Below are 9,386 nucleotides of genomic sequence, written 5' to 3'. Positions count from 1 at the left end.
CAATTCTACAACTTCATCTCAAGAGATAGAACTTGAAACCCAAATTAAGATATTAAAAATGAGATGTGAGATGATAAACCTACAAAAACATCTTAACGACCTGGAATATAATTCAGTTAGTAAAACACACAGGATCAATTATGATGAACTGAACAAAATGGTCCCGAAATTTGACGGTGGTAATGACGATGATATTGAAAATTTTTTTAAAAAATTGGAAGAATATACTTATAATTATAATGATGAAGAAAAGCTGTTATGTTTGAAGTGGTTATTGAAAGGAACAGCTAGGGAATTTATGGAAAATTGAAGCAATTGGACATACAATAATTTGAAGGGAGCTCTTTTCAAAATATTTAAAAGGGTTATTACCCGAGAAGATGTATATCGCAAATTACGTGCTCGCACTTTAAAGGCTTCTGAATCCTGCATTAGCTACATCATTTTAATGCAAACGATCGCGTCTCAAGCAAAAATTGAAAGCCAGGAACTAGTTGACATTATTACTGATGGTATGCAAGACAGTTCTAACAACATTTTTCTTTTATATGGTTCAACTACTGTTGAAGAACTAATTGCCTGCGTTGATAGATAAGAAAAACGTCGTAATAGATTGTACGAAAAGCGTCAAGGGAAAACACAAGTAAAAAAGCCAAGTAATAACAATAATCAAGATTCTATACGCTGTTTCAATTTGGACATATGAAGAGTTCATGTCCGAAACCCATACGTCCTCCAGGTTCATGTTTCATATGCCAACAAATGGGACATATTCATAAAAATTGTCCTAACTGTCAAAATATTTCAGCGTTAGTTTTTCCAGAAGATGTTGTTAATTCTAATGAAGTTGTTGTTGTTGATGTTTAAGAAACAAATATGCTAATTACCTTAATGTTTCATGTTTAATTGATTCGGGTAGCCCAATTAATCTAATTTTGAAAACAATTGTGCCAAAATGTATTCAACTTTCTGAAGATCTACTTCCAACCCGCTATGTTGGAATCGGAAATTGTAATATGAAAATGTATGGCATAATTTCGTGTCAAATTAAATTTCAAAATATTGAATTAGTTGTTATACCAGATAATGATATTGGGTAGGAATTTTATGAAAAAATTTAATATAAATCTAATTCATGTTAAACGATTAGATGATAAAAATGTATGCATATTTGATTCTAAACAGGAAATAAATAATACAGATAAAATTTCTTTGGTGTCTAAAGTTAATGCTGAGGGTAATTCAGACTTTCTGTTGACTGACACTCAACAACTTTCAAAAGATTTTGTTAAATACAATTCGAAGCTAAGTGATGAATATATATTGAAATTGAATAACATAATAGATAAGTTTTATATAAATCCTACAGATATTATTAAAAAACCACATGACTACAAAATTAAAATTCGTTTATCTGATGATGTGCCAGTTTATTGTTCTCCTCGTCGTTTATCTTGACGAGATCGAGATGAAGTTCAAAAGATAACAACCGATCTGTTAAATAGAAATATTATACGTCCCAGTAGTTCACCTTATGCATCCGCTATTGTTTTAACTAAAAAGAAAAGTGGTGAAACACGAATGTGTGTAGACTATAGGGCATTAAATAAAAAGACAATTCGAGATAATTTTCCATTGCCTCTGATTGAGGATTGTTAGAATATGTGGGAGGGAAAAAATGGTTTACTCTTTTAGATTTAAAAGGTGGGTTTTATCACATAGAAGTTGAAAAAGATTCGATACCACTGACCTCCTTTGTGACACCTCATGGACAGTATGAATATTTAAGAATGCCTTTCGGTCTTAAGAATGCACCAGCCAATTTTCAACGATTTGTTACAAATATTTTCCGAGACCTACCCAGCAAAAAAAGTGTGGAAGAAGATGTAGTATTTTCAGCAGAACTAGTAGGCCGAAGTGATTCAAATTCGGGTGAAAAACCTATGAATTTTACATTAGCGTGTCATTGGAGGAATGTTGTTCATTTTTGGCAATTCTGAACTGCATCTAAACTTAGTTTTAGAAGCAGTAAAAATCCGATATTTGGATGTCAAAAATTAAACACATTCTCTTCATGACACTCTTATGAAAATTTTACTGATTCTTCACCAAACCTTGATGTACTTCAAATATGTTATTTGTAATGACTTTTCTACATCTATTTTCTTACTTTTCACTGGGTTTTCATTTGTAAGGAAATATCTGATTAATAAAAGTGAAAAGTATGTAATCGCATTTTTAGATGTGATTAAGATGTAGTTTGTAAAGTATGACATCAATTATTTTTTGCTGGGTAATTGATAATAGGAAAATCGTTATTTATATAGATGATATTTTAATAGCTTCAACAGATTTTGAATCTCACCTTCAAATATTAACGGAAGTTTTAAAACGTGCTTATGAAACAGGTTTACAATTTAAATTGAAAAAATGCAAATTTTGTTATCAGTCCATCGAATATTTGGGATACTCTATAGATCCGTTAGGAATCTGTCCAACTGAAAATCACTTAAATGCCATAAAAAATTTCCCTGTTCCAAAAAATCAAAACGAACTCCAAACATGCATAGGTCTTTTCTCGTATTTCAGGAAATTTATACAATCTTTTTCAGTTATTGCCAGACCTTTATTAGATTTATTACGAAAAGAGAAAAAATACGACTTTTCTCCAGATTGTGTCAGATCCTTTAATGAACTTAAGAAATGCTTAATGAAACAACCGGTTTTATCAATATATTCACCTAAAAAAGAAACAGAATTGCATTCCGATGCAAGCACAAAGGGATTTGGAGCAATACTGATGCAAAAACAAGATGACAAAAAATTACACCATGTTGCATTTTTTTCAAAATCTACTTCCTCAGCCGAGAGTCGTTACCATAGTTTTGAACTTGAGACACTTTCAATTATTTATGCATTACGTAGGTTTAGAGCATATTTAGAAGGAATTCCTTTTACTATAATAACAGATTGCAATTCTCTCACAATGACACTGAATAAGAAGCAAGTAACAACTTAATGTTACATTAAGTTGATACTAACAACTTAATGTTGTATGTGCCTAAGGAAATGGAGGAAAATGTTATAAGTGATCCATGAAAAAATCGGCCATTTAAGTCCAGGGAAATGGAAAGGGATCAAATTCGCTTTAATTATTGGTTCCCAAATATGAAGGCCAAAATTGTTTCGTACATACAAAATTGTATAAAATGTATAACATATTCAGCTCCTGCTCGTGTAAATGCACAAAATTTATATAACATTCCAAAGAAACCTATACCTTTTGATACTATTCACATTGATCATTTTGGACCACTTCCATCATTGAAATCAAAACGTAAGCACATATTAGTTGTCATAGATGCATTTACAAAATTTGTCCGATTATATCCTGTAAATTCAACCAGTACTAAAGAAGTTTGTTGTTCTTTAGAAAAATACTTTAACTATTATAGTAGACCAAAAAGATTAATAACAGATCAAGGTTCTTGTTTTACATCTATGGAATTCGCAAATTTTGTTTTAAAGAATAATATTGAATATATTAAGGTGGCAGTGGCATCCCCTCAGGCTAATGGCCAAGTTGAACGAGTAAATCGTGTCATTAGGGGTATTTTAAGTAAGATTAGTAATCCGATAGATCATGCTGATTGCTTTCTAAAATTATCTCAAGTTGAGTATGCTATAAACAATACTGTGCATGGGTCTACAAAAGATACACCAAGCAGATTATTATTTGGTGTAAAACAGCGAGGTGCAGTAGTGGATGCATTAACAGAATATTTGGATGATAAAATGGAAAACCAGAATAGTCGTGATTTAGAATCACAGAGACTAAAAGCGTTAGAAGAAGTTGAACGATCCCAGAAAAACAACGAGAACTATTTTAACAAACATCATGTGCCTGCTAAACAATATTCAGCAGGAGATTATGTTGTAGTCATGAATACTGATAATACTGTGGGTAAAAACAAAAGATTTATTGAAAAATATCGAGGACCTTTAATTGTGGATAAGGTATTATCTAACGATCGCTATTTTAAATACTTTTTTTTAAACATTTTATATTAAAAAAATACTTTTTCTAAGTGTTTTATTAGTATTTTCTCACAAAATAACAGTTTCTCTTTCTGCGCTTGGCTGCTCTACGTACGTAAAATCTAATGAAAAAGTAGATGAAATTCCATCCGCATTTCAAAAAAGAGAATAAAAGTCGTATAAAACAAAAACAAAGTAAGGTGGAAACAGCTGTTTAACTTTTTGCTATTAAGGCTTTCAAAAACAGTCTTGAAATGTGTGGTTCATATTTCGATCGTTGTCATATTACAAAATGTAGCAAAAATAAAAATATTTACTTTCCAGTTCATATTGTCAAAAATATTGATATTTCCACACAAATTAAAAACTTCATATCATTTTAAGATTACAAAACAAAATTCGTTCCTTTCATCTGTAAATTTTTAGTTTAATAAAATAGTATTATTAATGAAAAAATTATAATTTTAGGTTAGAGTTCAACTCCTACCTGGGGCAAGAAAATTTTTCAAATAGCAAATAATATTTTTTTAGAATACATAAAAAGTTAGTTTTTAGACACAAGCAGAATATAATACATTCTCGGGGCAGATACGGCCCCTCATCAGCATTTTTCGTGCGCTATTTCATTCAGTGTTCAGAACAGTGTCCAGGAACTCAGATTTCTGAACGTAATGTTTAATAATCTTCCAATCAGTGTTATTCAGAAATGTTATTTCCGGAATAAAATTATTTCCAAGATACTTGGATCTAACTTCGCCGAATGCCTGGCAGTGGCAATGAAAGTGTTCATAAGTTTTACTGTCTAAATCCGAACGTCTAATTTTGCATAGATGTGCTCGTAATCTTGTGTGTTTACTTAAAATACGTATCATCACAATAAGTTCAGACTTGTTCATTTTGTCCCCCAATTAAGAGCCATCCGTGTAATAAAGGATTCCTACTGGTATTTGCTCTAATGTTCCGCTTGATCAAGACATTCTATCTGGAATCAGCGATTTAAAGTTTTCGACATATTCTGTGTCTGATATACGATCTGGCACGTCCGATGATTGTGTATGACCTTCCATAACAGCCGTTCGGCTGTAAGCGCCGCCTCATATCTTAAATATGTTTCAATGGTGGAATATCTAGAATCATTTCCAGAGCCTTGGTTGAAGTAGTACACATGGCACCACTTATACCCAAGCAGCATGTACGCTGAACTCCCTGCAGTAGCTTGAATTTGCACTTTTCGTCTAAAGCAATCCACCAGATTATTAAAGCATAAACTAGAATTGGTCTAATTAAACTTCTATAAAGACAATTTGTCATAGTAGGACTAAAACCCCATTTATCCTATATATCGCCCGGCAACGATGTGCCTTGTTGATCATATCCTCTATGAAGTGTCTCCATTTTAGTTTCCGGTCGAGAATTACACCTAAGTACTTAACTTTGTCTGTCACTGGCATCTTCTTACTCAGGAAGCAAGGTTCGGTATATGTTGTTGTTGTAACAGCATAAACTATACAATTTTTAATCCGGGGGTTCTGTATTTAGGTCCAATCCAAGAAATTGGGCTACTTCAATAGGGTTAGTCCATAAATACATTGGGCTAAGTGAAGTAGGGTGGGCTGGACAGTTGAATATGTGGTTGGTATCATGGGGACCAATTTGGGCATATATTGGGGACGGCGTGGTCTAAGCGGGATCAGTAGGCGTTAGGCCTGCTGTATACGAAGTCCGATCTAAGGGATCCTAAACATAATTTCGTTTACTTTCTTCGTATACACGAAGGTCCTTCCTTACATGCCTCGGGGGAGCATCCAACTGTGTGATGTTAAAGTTTGGATGACTCCTTTGGTGACATTCCGGGATGAACTGTTTATTCAGCATGACATTATGTTCCTTGACTGGGAGGACCTTTGTTTCCTCATGTAGATGGTGTTCTGAGGTTACTTGCATGCAGCCCGTTACAGTCCTTAGGGCAACATTTTAACAGCTTTAAATATTTCTCCACTGGGTATCACTCAGCGATGGAGACCACACTGGAGCAGCATACCTGCCCACTTGCCGGCCAATTGTTTTATAGGTAGCCAACAAAGTTTCTTTGCCCATTCCCCAAGTGCTGCCGGCTAGCGCTTTGATGACCTTTTTTCTACTTCGCAATTTGTGCGTAATTGCAGTTGCATGAGCTGAGGAAGTAAACAGGCTGTCAAAGGTGACCCCCATCGACTACGACGCCTAGGTTTAAGTTTACCTCCTTCGTCCAGGTGGTGAAAGTGTAGCTGAAGACTTCGCTAGTGATAGTTCCAGGTTACGTCCAGTGAAGAAGTTGTGTATTACTCCGAGATAACCATTCACTCGATCGCATAGTTCATCAACGTTTTGGCTCGTCGTCATAATGGTACAGTCGTCCGCATAAGATATAACTTCCACCATTTGTCATTTGTGGGGAGTTTAGAAAGGTAGAAGTTAAACAATAGGGGGGATAAGACGCCGCCCTGTGGTACTCCCTGTTTAACTCTAGGGGTTTTGGAACATTTTTCTCTAAACTCAACAAACGACTGACGGGCACTTAGATAATTTACAATCCATCTCTTTCAAGTTGTTGGGCATGGTGGACTGCAGGTTGTTCTGGAAGAGTGTGGTATGGCTGACTGTATCGAAAGCTTTCTATAAGTTTAGCGCCACAAGGAGTGTCCTTTTATAATGCCTCTGCTGGGTTGTGCCTTGTGAGATCTGTGTGGTTATGGCGGTTAATGCTGAGGTGGTGCTGTGCATCTTACGGAATCCATGCTGGTGGCGAGCTGCTGTTAAATGGCGGGACAGCTGGGGGAGGAGCGCCTCAAGAAATCGGCCTGTAGGATTAACCCTCTGTAGCGTTCCTTCCTGGTTCCAGTATCGGGATGACTCTACCCTTTTTCCAGGCATTCGGTATTATCAGGCTGCTCATTGACAGGTTAAAGACCATTGTTAAGTACTTGACTCCCCGTTTGCCAAGATGTTTCAGCATCAGCATGGATATGCCGTCGATGCCAATCGCCTTAGATGGATTGGCTGCTTGATGGGCTCTGCAACTTCACAAGGGGTGAAAGGTTGTGAAATGTACGAGACTGGAAGGTTGTGAAGTTTGCGAACAACATTTCGTTTCGCCTTATCTCTCTGGGTGCTCATTTTTTACTTATTTTTGTCAAAAAACGAGATTTTTTAATAATAATAAATCCTTTTAATAAATCCTATACTTGTTGTTAATAATATGACGTTCTATTATAAAAAAATTACTTTTTCTTTCCGAATTATAATATTAAATATTGTTGAGAATTAATTTACAAATTTTTAAGACATAGTAATGGTAACAAGTGTCAAAATGCACGGCTAACTTGAAAATAAAATTATAATTAAAAATGCGCATTACTATTATCAGTAAAAAGAATTACATTGTATATCCATTTTTAAAATTTTGAGGATTTTTTTTTGAGATTGAAAATATTCATATACTCATATATTTTTTCAATCTAATTTATTTATTAACTGATTTTAATAAGGTTTATATGCAAAAAGTCAATATTTTTTTCTAAAATTGCTTAAAAAAAGTATAAATTATTTAATACAGAATTTTAAAATATTTTTTTAAAGATGCCATCTTTTTTGTACTTTATTTATTAAAAATTAAGTGTAAGTAAAATTTCGGCTACAATCATTGTTTTATATGGTTTCTGAACTATAATACTACATTCTCAATAGGCTTCGTCTACAGTACCATAAAAGATCATGTGCCAAATTTCATTGAATTATCTCCAAAATTGCGACCTGTAGTTTGATTACAATATTTACAAGCCCTATTCGGGGGTACAGTTGTATGGGGGCTAGGTAAAATAATAGACCGATCTTAACCATTTTCAATAGGGTTCGTCCCCGGGACAATAGAAGATCATGTACCAAATTTTATTCAATTATCTTCCAAATTGCGACCAGCAGTTTGATTACAAGGTTTACATGGAGGGACGAACATAGCTAAATCGACTCATAAAATGATTGGTATACTATAAGGTGGGTATAGGACAAATATTATTGTGCGTTACAAACATCAGCACAAACCCAATATACCCTCCCCACTAAAGTAGTGTATGGTATAAACACATAATAATTACCCAACAAACATTCGATTAAAATTTCAGTCAGAATAGTTATATATCGGAAAACTTCTAAATTTGTTTATATATCCGATTGGTTTACATTCATAACATATGTACATAGTTTAAAAAATGTAATAGAAGATGTCCACAGTATGTATAATAAATGTTTTAACTTAGCTAACTCCAGTTAATAATGTGTCGAATATATTAAATAATTTATTATGCCTATGTTCCTTAGAAAATATTCTAAACAAGATTCTAACTAATCTTTATATAAAGCAGAGCTGGTAAAAATATCGCTCGCGATCACTATCGCTCGTTTTAAAATTAAAATCGCGAGTTTTATTTTTTAACACGAGAGCACAATTTTGATTCGAGTTTTTTGTTTTTTGTATTCTCTTCGTAAGCGATATTTACACGTTTTTGTTTTTTCAACTCGCTTGCGAGCGAGTGGAAAACGAGTTGAATTCGAGTTAAATTGGAGTGGAAAATCAGCAAATGTGTGTTTGCAAGAAAAAGGTTTTATGATGGCAATAAAAATTTACTAGAAAATAATTATGTGTGGATATGTGGCCGTAGATTTTATGACGGTTCAAAGAAATGAATTCTAAGAACGGAAATCTTCACCTTTTTATGTAAATTTGTATATTTTTTAATATATACATTGATGGACATGGAAAAAATTAAATTACTAATTACATAGCGGATAAGACAACAAAACAATAATTGGAAAGAGTTCACTTGGACACATATATTTTAGAATATTGGAAAACAAAAAAGTTATATGATCCTGAAATGGGACTTTTGCTAGATGTGGCTTTATCAGTTCCATCAACACAGGTTGACATTTTCGAATTACAATATCAATGAATGCATTATAGTACTTAGGGCGGGGTTCTTACTACTCAGTTAAACTAGGCTTAACTTGCTGTTAGACTAAACTCGGAACAAATTTAGGTGGTCTTTAACCGATGATTGTGTTTTTCAGTTATGGATTTAAGCTCAGTTAACTTCGTTAGTATTGCCAACTTTTCACTCAAAAACATAAACAACGAACAGCTGTTTTTTTGCAAATAATCATTTTGTAAATTAAAATTTTTTGGAAAGATGTTAAATAAACATTTAAAACAACATTAAAAACGAATTAGAAAATTGGAATTTACTTGAAATAATAAGTTTTTGTTCTTCCAAAATCATTGTTTTATTGTTTTTGTTAATTGAGTTTTCTCA

The sequence above is a fragment of the Lucilia cuprina genome, chromosome 4 (assembly GCF_022045245.1).
Source record: "Lucilia cuprina isolate Lc7/37 chromosome 4, ASM2204524v1, whole genome shotgun sequence".
NCBI lineage: Eukaryota > Metazoa > Arthropoda > Insecta > Diptera > Calliphoridae > Lucilia > Lucilia cuprina.
The sequence above is the reverse complement of the archived record's forward strand: the minus strand, read 5'-3'. Positions refer to the sequence as shown.